The following is an 11,294-nucleotide window of genomic DNA, read 5'->3' as shown; positions in this document are numbered from 1 at the left end:
GAGCCCCACTGGTACGCACATGCTCACACACACTGCACACACACATACTTGCATAATGACCAGGAACACATATACACACAATCAACAAAGCTCTAATAATAGGTAAAGAAAAAGAATTATGTGAGCTTGCACCCATCCATGCCACTTATGCACATGTGTTTTAACCCATGTACATGTACACGACCACAACTACACATGAGTGCCTATTCCCAGATACCCACCTGCACACAGAAAGATGCACAAATAGAAATGCGAGACACACACGTGGTTACTCACCCATATATGTGCACGTGCACACACAGGGCTGCACGCACCTACACACAATACACATGTGCAAGCATATGGACACACACCCAGGGACACACACATGCACACTGCTTGAGCCTGCACATACCCACCCACACTCAAGCACTGCTCTGAATGCTTAGCTGAAGGGGGAGTCCTGCTCCAGACCAGCTGTGAGGCCGTGGGTATTCCAGTGGAGAGTCACAGTAATTAGCTCTTTAATTAAAGTCCTCTTGCCACTCACTGGCCACAAGGACCCACACACCAGCTCTTGACTTGGATCCTGGGCATCTCTGAGGCTGCAGATGGGCCAGGCGAAGCCGCCCAGAGGCTCGGTCTGGGCGGTAATTAGGGATGGGACTCAGCTGAAACTCACAGCCCAGCAGCCATTTGGTTTTTCTCTTCCAGGAGGGAAGGTCCTGCCAGCTCTGTGGCTCTTCTCTCCATGTCCTAATTATGCCTTTGACCCTAGCTCCCCTCTGTGCCCTGCAACACCCTGTATCCCCACCCTGCAACACCCTGTATCCCCCTCACACACACACGCACGCACGCGACACACACATCATAGAGGGCTAAGGGTCAGGGCCCCAGGCCAGCACAGGCCTGCAGCTCCCATCACCACTGCCTGGTCCAGGGCCAAAACGGGAATTAGCAGAAGTGCTTCTGCTCTACCCTCAATCACCTCCCCAGTTCCAGCTCCAATCACCCTGAAATAGAGCCCCTGCATAGCACCTCCCTCCACAGCACCTCTAGGCAGCCCCTTTGCCTCCAACCCGTCTGTGTAGTCTCCTAGGGCTGCCATGGCAATGTACCACACACCAGGTGCCTTCAGCAACAAAAATTCATTGTCTCACAGTTCTGGAGGCCAGAAGTCCAAGATCAAGGTGTCGCAGGGCTGGTTCCCTTTGAGAGCTTTGAGGGAAAATCTGTTGCAGGCCTTTCCCTTAGCTTCTGGTGGTCGGCTAGCAATGTTTACTGTGCCTTGGCTTCCCCGTAGATGTATCACCCCAGTCTCTGCCTTGATCTTCACATGGCGTTCTCCGTGTACACGTCTGTCTCCAAATTTCCCCGTTCTATAAGGACACAAGTCTTATGGGATTAGAGCCCATCCTAATGACCTCATTTTAACTCGATTGCCTCTGTAAAGATCCCATCTCCAAATAAGGTCACAATCTGAGGTCCTGAGGGAGGGGGACACAGTTCAACCAATAACCTGGCCTTGTTGTTAGTCATACACGCTCACAGCTGCGTGACCTTCCCGCCTCAAGCCAGTGCTCTGATTCATATAGGAGTGGTTCTGGCCAGCAATGGGTTAATGCATTATTCATCACTTTTCGCCCATTCGTTCAGTCAGTGGGTATTTACTGAGCACTTTCTACGTGCCTGGCACCACCCTGGGTGACCAAGATAAGCAAGGACAATACAGTGAGAACGTAGGGAGAGTAACCCCAGTGCGGATCAAATACTGCGGAGGATATGAACAGGATGGAGGATGGAGAAGAATGGGGGGAAGAGTGTGATTTAGGACAGGGCGGTCAGAGAGGGTTTTCCAAGGAGGAGATGTTTCAGGAGAGCCTGAAGGATAGAAGAGAGCCCTTTGTGGCAAAGTGTTCATGGAAGAACATCCCAGGCACAGGGACAGCAGGCCGGACGATGCCGAGTCCAAAGAAAAAGGAGGCAGCGTGGCTGCTCTGCCCCAGGAACCAGAAGGAGCCCCCTTCTGCTGCTGGAAAGACGTGGTCCCCAGAGCCCGCAGGATGGAATGAGATAGAAGGGCTGGCAAGAACCAGATCATGAGGCCACAGCAAGGTTGGCTTTATTCCTGAGAGCAGAGTGGGGTAAAGTGATCCCAGCCAGGAGTCCTGGCTTTCCAGCGGAGGCTGCATTGGAAGGAGCCAGGGTGGAAGTGAGGACACAATCATTTGGCAGGGCCCCAGCAGCTCGATTCAGCTGAACACACCTGAGCAGGTGCACATGTCACGGTGAGGCCACACTCCACATTGCCCAGTACGTTTTAACCAGAATCTGCCATCGGTTTTGGTACTCATATGAAAACATCCCAATTCGATTACTTTGCAGCCCTGTACCTGTAAGAAATGGATTGAACATGACATTGAGGCAACTTACCAGCCTTAAGTTTGGACCCTCATGAGCCCCCAAGACTCTGGGGCCTATAGGAATTTCCAGGAATTCCACAATGCAGATGTGGAACGTGCAAATCGGTCAGCACAGTCCAGCCCCAAGGCCAGAAAGAGCGAGATTGTTCCTCACCTTTCCTGCATCAGACAGGGGCCCCCTCGGTTTCCTGGAACGCACAAGCATTTTTCCTACCCTGGTGCCTCTGCACTTGCTGTTCCCAAAGCTGGGAGCGTTGGCTCTCCCATCGCTGGTTCTTTCTCCTCCTTTGGGCCTCCACTCAGAAGTCTGCCATTCAGAGAGGCCTCCCCGATCACCCCTGTCTGAGGGTGGCCCTCTCTGTTACTCCCTGTTACAGCCGCCTGCATAGCATTGATCATAATTATTTCACTGCTTCACACCTATATGTCTGAGTTCCCTTTGACATCAATGCCCTGAGGGCAGGCCATAGATCTATCCTGTTTAGGAGGGAGGAAGTAAGAAAAGAAGAAAAGGAGGGAGAAAGTGGGGGAGGGAGAAAAAGGAAGGAAATAAAAAGAAAGGAAATGAGAGAGGGAGGAGAGGAGGACAGATATTGGGTGCTGAAAATTCATATGGTCCAGAGCAGGTTTTCTCAACCTCAGCACTATTGTCATTTAGAACTGAACTAATTCTTTGGGGTGGTGAGGGGCTGTCTGGTGCGTTGTAAGATGTTTAGTAGCATCCTGGCTTCTGCCCACTAGATAACACTCCCCCTGAGTTGTGACAACCAAAAAATGTCTCTGGACACTGCCCTGGGGAGGTAAAATCTCTTCTGGTTGAGAACCATTGATCTAGAGTTTTTCAATCTGTTTTCAACAATTAAGTTATTTCATGCATAGTTTTATATGGAAGCTTATTATATGAAGCACATTACAGCAGAGCTGCCCTAAGCGACTGTATTTGTCAGCTAGTACCACACGAATGCTGAATAACAGGAGCGCCAAAACTCAAAGGCTTCCAACCACAAGCATTTGTCCTCATGCGCCCAGGTCTTCAGGCTGACTGGGTCCAGCTTATTTAGGCTGGACCTGGCAGGGCAGCTCCACTTCAAGCTGAAAGTTGGCTGCATTTGGCTTCAGGCTGCAAATGGGGTTCAGGTCTGTTCCAGGCATGTGCACTCTGGGACTAACATAGATATGTTCTTCATGTCAATAGATTGCCAGCCATGCAGAAGGCCATAAGCCAGATCACACAAACATGTTTACGGCTTCTTCTTGAGTTAAGTCTGCAAATGTTTCATGTCACCTGAGCAAATCTAACATCAGTGGGGCAAAGAAATATGACTCCATCCCCTGAAGGAAGTAAGTGAATATTTGCTGACCAAATATTCAGCATCTCTCCTGAGCCTAAGAACACACTGATCCAGACTGTTAGGACTCATGGGCAAAACCAGATCTTCATGGACTTCTCCCTAATATCAATGCCTCCATGAGTCTCTGCCCGAGGATCCTCAGAGCAGCACAGGGTTCTGAATCCAGGACAGTTCACCAGCTCACAATCACAAGCCCGTGGCTTGGCCTCGGCTCCCTTCTCTGGACTTCCTGAGTACGGGGACAGGTGGCTTTCGTTCAGCAAATATTTTTTCAGTGCCTCCTCTGAGCTGAACACTGTTCAGGGCACTGGGAATTCAGTGGTGAGCCTGGAGCACACAACCAAGTGGGCCAATGACCCCGCTCCCCATGGGGTGGCCCCAGCATCCACACAGAGGGCACCCGTGCGAGCCACAATCTCTTCCTTCTCTGGCATGGATCTCTTAGAATCTGCATTTGGCACCTTAGAACTCTTTTCCTGCTGCAGCTCCAACCCCTCAAACAGAGATTCTTTTGATATGGGGACTTGTCTCGTCAAGATATCATCATGTCTAAATTGAGGCTGTGTCAGCAGGCCCATGAAAATGAATAATGGCTGCAATTATGACCCATATAACGGCCCAATAAAACCTAATTAAAATGATCCACATCCCATCTGCCAAGTGCAGGGCAAAGCAGCCAGGGAAAGATAGAGGCCCAGTGAAGACAGCAAATAACGTAAATAATAATAACAACAATAATAGTAGTAGTAATTATATTATAATATATTATATAATATTAACATATAACAATATACTATAATTATTAAAATGTTATTGTTGTAGCTAACTTTTATTATATGATTACAGTGTGCCAACCCCTGTGATAATAGTGACCGTCCCTGATACAGTGGACATATATCGTCCCATCTAATTCTGACTAATTTGCCATAAATGGAGCACTACCAATATCCCCATTTACAGAGGAGGAAACTGAGGCACAGAGCGATTAAGGCACTTGCTCGAAGTTATATTGTCAGAAGGTAGTAGAACTGAAAGGTCAGGCTCTAGTGGTATCTGGCATATAATAAGTGTTTGGTGCATATGTGTCAAGTGCATGAATGAATTTGGCCAAGATTCTATGTCAGGCAACCCAAGATGCCACACAAACACCCAACAAACAAACATTTGTTGAGCACCAACTAAATCTAGATGTTGTTCTAGAAACAAAGTGGGAAGAAAGAAAGCCAGTCATTGAAATCTGATATGATTATTCCTCTAATGGAAGTATGTACAAACAAAACAAGTACCTGGGTATAGAGAGAAACTTTATTCTGCCTAGGAAATGAAGGAAGACTTCCCACAGGAAGCAGAACCAGTGTTGGGTCTTAAAAGATGGATGAGAATCTGCTGGACAGATAAGTAGAGGAAGGCATTTCAGGCAGAGGGAACAGCATGCAAAGTTGTAAAAGGGTCAAAGTTTAACATATTCATGAGGTCACTAAGTTACATAGCATGAAAGTTACAAAGGCATAGTCTGTCTGGAGCACAGCATGAGAGTCAGGTATGTAACTAGAAGGCTGGCAAGGTCAGCAGATCAAGATCACCAAGCGCCTTTTAGGCCAGGCTCAGAAATTTAGATTTGCCTCATAAGCAATGGGGAGCCAGTGAAGACTTCAAAGTAGAGGAGTGATTTGGTCAGATTTGCTTAAGAATAGTCCCTCAGTCAGCTGAACGGGATGTGTCTTGGGTAAATCAAGAAAGCACAAACCCTGGGACATTTGGACATAGCACCCATGCAAAAACACCAGCTACCAAACCTTTTTATTAGAGATGAATCTTAAAAAGGGCTCGGCATGGTCAGATGGGCAGCTAACCATCCTGGCATAACAGCCAGAATTGGAATGAAATCTAAATAAGGAGCAGAATGTTCGGACTACCTCTAAGTGGTTTTCCGTGAGCCTCTGCTGCCCTCACTCTGGGGAAAATGACTTTTATATCCTGGGTACCATCTCAGGTCCTTACCTACCAAAAAATGGCAGGAGATGGTACATGCTGTCTCCTGCCTAAAGGCCTGAAGTTCAAGTAGGGGCTGACTCCTCCAAACAGATGGGTCTTTAAAAAACCAAGAAGTCTGAGGTCACAGACATGTGAGATAAATTGGTTAAAAAAACCATTGCTGTCATTGCCTTTGTCATTTCAAATGATGCCGCCCTTTGACCTAGGAAGAGGTTCCAAATGCATAAATAGAGCAATAATCTCCAGCATCAATGTTTTGATAAAATGAAAGGGGTAGGGGAGAATACATATTATAAATACCACCTCCGGGAAGCGCAGTCAGAAAAAGTTATTAAACATTCTGTCACAAGCTTGGAAGACAGCACTGTCCACCCCACCCGGCACTGGGTTCCTAATAAAGGCGGCATCTTGGAATTTGTCACTCTTGAATGCATAATTCACTAGACAAAAAGCAGCAGTAATACATTGCATTTTCATAAGGGGCTCTGAAGCCGTCTAATTTCCCTGAGCCGCAAGACGACAGGAGGCTGTGGCCACTCGCAGAGGCCCCTTTATGCATTATGGATAGGGACTTTGCAATTCAAAGTGACAGCTCAGCTTCTCCATTGCCTGCCCCCAAAACCCCAGATCATATTGAAAGGCCCAGAACTAAAGGACGGGTCTGCCCCCAAAACCTAAAGCCATTTGTTGCCGAGGGAAGAGATAGGGAGGAAGGGAGGGAGAGAGAGGGAGGCGGGGGTGGGGGAGCGGAGGAGAGAGTTAGTTTTGTGTTGAGGGAGAAAAAGAAGCACAAATTTTTGCCTGGGTCTCACCAAAGATAATCAGGAACCCAACTTGGCCTGTCACTTGATAACATATTTGCAAAACGAGGCAAAGAACAAGAGGGCAATGAGTAGATGAGACCCATCAGCCCTGTTTCCCATACATACCACCAAGGTCCTCCTCAGAGGTCAGACAAAAACTGACTCCTCTTAAACCTGGATTCCAAAGTCTAGCTATAAAACACTATCAGGTCTACTTCCTTAAGGGTCGACGTCAGTGGACAAGGCTACAAGAGCCAGAGAAACATTCAAACACATAGACATCCACACAATGACCAGTGTAGTCAATTCAGTCGATATAAAAAGAAGTGAAAAATATCAATAACGATATCTAAGAAGAAGAGGAAAGAGAAAAGGATCTCAATTTATCCTTATAACCATCCCTACAACAGTGAAGCTATTTCTGTTCACCTTCTCTGTCCTCAAGGGATCCCTTGGTGGTAACAGTGGTTATCCTAGAGGAACAGAGGTGAGCATCTCTTAACAGCTAACACCTCTGGGAGCAGAGGGCAGACCATCTTGGTGAAAACAAGATGCTTGAGACAGAGAGTGAATCATGGCATGGCAAGCGGACTTCTCTGCATGTGACGAGGAGGACAGTGTTCTTACTGTTGAGAGGAAAGAGTGGAGGTGGGGGTGGAGTATAAAAAAGAAACTGTTGAGAAGGGAGGCACCCTATGACAGTAGCTGAGGGTCTGATGATGAAGTGACTTGAAGTTAATTTAAGAGAAGAATATTTTTCTGTAGTGTTAACCCCTCGCCCCCAAAATACATCTTCACTTTTAAGTTCTACTATATACTCTGCGCACTCATGAACACTTGGAATGAGTGGGGTTGTTCATGGGCCTCAAAGAAGGGACTGAGTTTCTCGGTTCTGCAAGTGTTAATCAAAGAATTAAATTCCGAAGGCAGGAGGCCCAAAGCAGAAGTGTCACTGAGAACATAAGACCCAGAGAGAGAGGCAGAGAACATGGAATGGTTTGGGACAAAGTTTAGACATTAAATAGGAGCTCTGAGTCGTCTTATCTAAAACTCAAAAGACCAGGGGAGGCCAGTCGACATCTGGGATCCAGATGTATCTCCATCCAGAGTGCAGTCCTATGATATAAACAAGGTTCAGTGAGGACCACAAAGGGAAAAACAGATAACTGTCAACATGAGCCTTGGCAGATGAATGAAAATTCCTCCGTCTACATGGCCATTTATTCCTGGAAAAGGAAATGGTTTATTGAAGATCACAAACATGAACAGGCATCACGTTTGAGAACAGGCATCAGGTAGCTGGTGCAGAGAACCTGGAAGTTGGGAGAATGTATAGGAGTGTAGAATATTGAACATGGCAGAGGGGCAAGCCAGGACAGATCAACATAAGCCTTGCTGAGGAGTTAGAACCCTGTCGGGAGGGAAGTGAGGGGTCCTTAAAGGACTTTCATGAGTGACCCATCAGATCTGTATTACAGGAAGTATAGAAGAAAGGGGAGACTGGGGGTGCAGAGGCCTGACCCAGCATGCAGCATCCTAACAAATAAACAAAACAACACAAACAAAAATACACGAAGAACCTAAATAATCAACTCACAAAACAGAGAGCACAAGTGGCTAATAAATATTTGAAAACATAATGCTATTAGTCATCACAGAAATGTGAATGACAGCAGCCACATGTATCCAGCGGTGAGATGAAAACCACATTGGAATACGAGCACTGAAGACAGAGAGAAAGCAAGCTTTCTGATGTCTCTGCTTACGAGGACACTCGTCTCCTCCTGAGGGCCTCACCCTTATGAGCTCACCTAACCCTGATTACCCCCCAAAGGCCCCACTCAAAATACCTCCACACTGGGTGGGGTTAGGCCTTTAACATATCAGTCGGGAGTGGACACAAACATCCAGTTCATAGCATCCCTCAAATACATAGTCCGAATCTAATCGCGAGAGAAAAAAAAATTGAAAAACATTTTATAAAACTTCCCTGGACTTTTCAGAAAAATGTCACTGTCATGGAAGACAAGAAAAGTGTGAGAAAATCATTACAGGGTAATGGAGAGAAAGACACATGACAAAGAAATGCATCATATGACCCTGGGTCAGAGAAAAATATTATATTGTTATAAAGGGTGTTATTAAGGCAACCGGTGAAATTGAAATGCAGGCTAGAGATTAGATGATATTTTGTCGATGTGGCTACATAAGATATGGGTTCCAGAAGATCATAAATAGAGGGTCATGTGCCTGCAATTTATATTCAGACGGGTCAACAATAATAATAACAACAATAATAAATGTATATTCTTAGAGAAATAAAACAAATATGGCCAATTATGAATACTTAGTGAATGAAGGTAAAGGGTATGCAGGAGCCTATTTACTATTCTTGGAATTTTTCAGTAAGTTTGAAATTTAAATAAAATTTTTAAAAAATCTTTTCCAATAAGAAAGTAAAAATTGAATTTAAAAAATAAAATAAAAGACAGAGGTACTGAAATACTGAAGTGGTTTGCAAGAGCTGACTGTTAAACTTTCAGGCCAGTGGGCAAGTTGGTAGCTTAAAACTGACTGTGGAGGGAATATTTACACCACAGAAATTGGCGAATGTTACAAATCAGGGCTTTTTTTCTGCCCCCAAAGAGCCCACTATAAAACATTTACCAAACACCCTGGATGGAGGGCCCATTCTCCATAGCTGGTGGAGGAACAGTCATTCTCCCAGCCAGTTTCCAGAGACTCATGCAGGTCTGTGCCCTTCTTATGGCTTTGTGAAATGAGCTGTCAGATTCAACCTCTCCTGCAAGCTGTTTGGATTAACGAGGGCCTCTCTTTCCCCAATGTCTGAAGAAGGTCAAAGAGATGAGGGTGGCTGCTACGCTGTGAAATGTCAAGATGGGATGCGGCTGAATGAAATCTGCTTTGAGGGAATGCAGGACAATCCTACTGTGTGGGAGGACCTCAAGTCCCTGACAGAGTGGTTGCTGACACGGCCTACTTGGTCCACAGCTCCCTGCATTGTGTCCATAAGGTTCAAGCCCCTAGATTCTTGGAGTTTGAAACACAACTGACTGAAGTCATCACGTTTGCTGTGGATGGTCGCTGACAGATGGGTTTCTTAAGTTGGGTCCCCCAGAAGCAAACCCTGAGAGACGAGTCAAGGCCAAGGAGTTTATTTAGGAAGAGATCCCGGGAGCTGTTGGTTAGAGAAGTGCAGGAGAGAAGCAGGGAAGGAAATCAAGGGCGTGCGTTCCTGAGCAACGTGTTGCTATGGACAGGTGAGGTTCAGCCCCTCTGTCCCCTCTGGGAACTCTAGGAGACAGTGTGGAACAGGTCCCAGCATTCTCTTACCCCAGGAGTGAGAAGCTGGGCATTTATCCTCCAACCCCCATGTTGTAGACTAGATAATGGCCCCCAAAGATATCAGGTCTTAATCTCTGAAACCCGCAAATGTTACCTTATATGGCAAAAAAGGACTTTGCAGGTATGATTCAATTAAGGATTTTGAGATGGAGTATCCTGGATTATCCAGGTGGGCCCTAAGTACAAGTGTCTTCATAAGAGGGAGATTTGACACAAAAAGAAAAGGAGAAGGCAATGTGACCTCGAAGGCAGAGATCCAAGTGATGTGGCCACAAGCCAAGGAATGCCAGCAGCCATCAGAGCTGGAAGGGGCAAGGAACAGAGCCTCCCCCAGAGCCCCTGGAGGGAGCATGTTCCTTCCAACACCTTGATTTTGGCCCATTGATATTGATGTTGGACATCCGGCCTACAGAACTGTGAAAGAATAACCTTTGTTGTTTGAAGCCATCAAGTTTGTGGTACTTACATCAGCCACAGGAAACTAACACACCCCGTCAGGCACTGGCCGAGGGCTACCCACAAACATTAATTGTCTGTACTCCCAGTCTTTCCCCGAAACGCCAGAGATGAATCCAGCTGGCAGAGTCACAGGTAGGATGTCAGTTAGCATCTCCTGGAATAATGAATGTCAAGGGGATGTGGGCTTGGACATCAGTCTAGGAGACATGGCCGAGGTTGGGTTGCATCACTGCATTAACTCCTGGAGCTGACCAAAGCAGGGGGCTCTGGTTGAGCTTCTCTGGGTGATTTTAAGGTTAAGACCTCACCTTTCTTTACAAGAGGACAGCCTAAAATGCCCAGATGCAGGAAGCTAAGGCCCCCTGGAATCATGGGTTCAGAAAGCCCAGGAGATAGAGACAGAAGAGAAATGTCTGCAACTGATGACTAGGCTGGGGGATGCCTGCACCCACAAAATACAGCCATCCCAGGTGCCAGACCTGCCCCTCAGTGCCACCAGCCACACCTTGGAGGAGGAGAGTGTCGGTTGGTCCCATCTCCTGACACACCCACCATTAATAAGTGTTATACTGGAAACGTTCCATGGTCAAACAAATTTGGTTAAGGTGGAATCAAGCAAGGTTGAACCAATCTACTCTTCAAGAGAGAAATGCTGTGCAGTTTTCCCAATTTTATTTATTTATTTATTCATTTTTACTTTTTTTTTTTTACTGTCGATTTTTTTTTTTGCAAAGCCTCTCATGGGATTCATTTCATAAAACCCAGCAGGAGGAATGATGCTCAGTTAGCTGATCGGATAGGGCCCAGCAGGGCCCCAGGAAAATGGGTTTTGGGGGGGATGGGAAAAGGTGGCAATACAAAGGTCAAAGGTATGGCTGCTGCCCAGGCTGGAGGTGTCTGCGATGGCTGTGACTGGC

The 11,294-nt window shown here is 46.5% G+C and overlaps 1 long non-coding RNA gene across 3 annotated transcripts in view; it reads right to left on the bottom strand.

The window, feature by feature from the left end:
* LOC120603662 (uncharacterized) overlaps positions 1-1,421 on the bottom strand; it is a 73,482-nt gene extending 72,061 nt beyond the window's left edge. The window contains exon 1 of one of the 3 annotated variants that reach the window (XR_005653064.1): positions 1,105-1,421. This is a non-coding gene — a long non-coding RNA (uncharacterized LOC120603662). The remainder of the gene's footprint in view (positions 1-1,104) is intronic. The other 2 variants (XR_005653065.1, XR_005653066.1) reach the window with 2 other exon arrangements.
* Positions 1,422-11,294: the final 9,873 nt, after the last annotated feature.

The sequence above is a fragment of the Pteropus medius genome, unplaced genomic scaffold (assembly GCF_902729225.1).
Source record: "Pteropus medius unplaced genomic scaffold, Ma_sr-lr_union100, whole genome shotgun sequence".
Taxonomy (NCBI): domain Eukaryota; kingdom Metazoa; phylum Chordata; class Mammalia; order Chiroptera; family Pteropodidae; genus Pteropus; species Pteropus medius.
The sequence above is the reverse complement of the archived record's forward strand: the minus strand, read 5'-3'. Positions and strand labels throughout refer to the sequence as shown.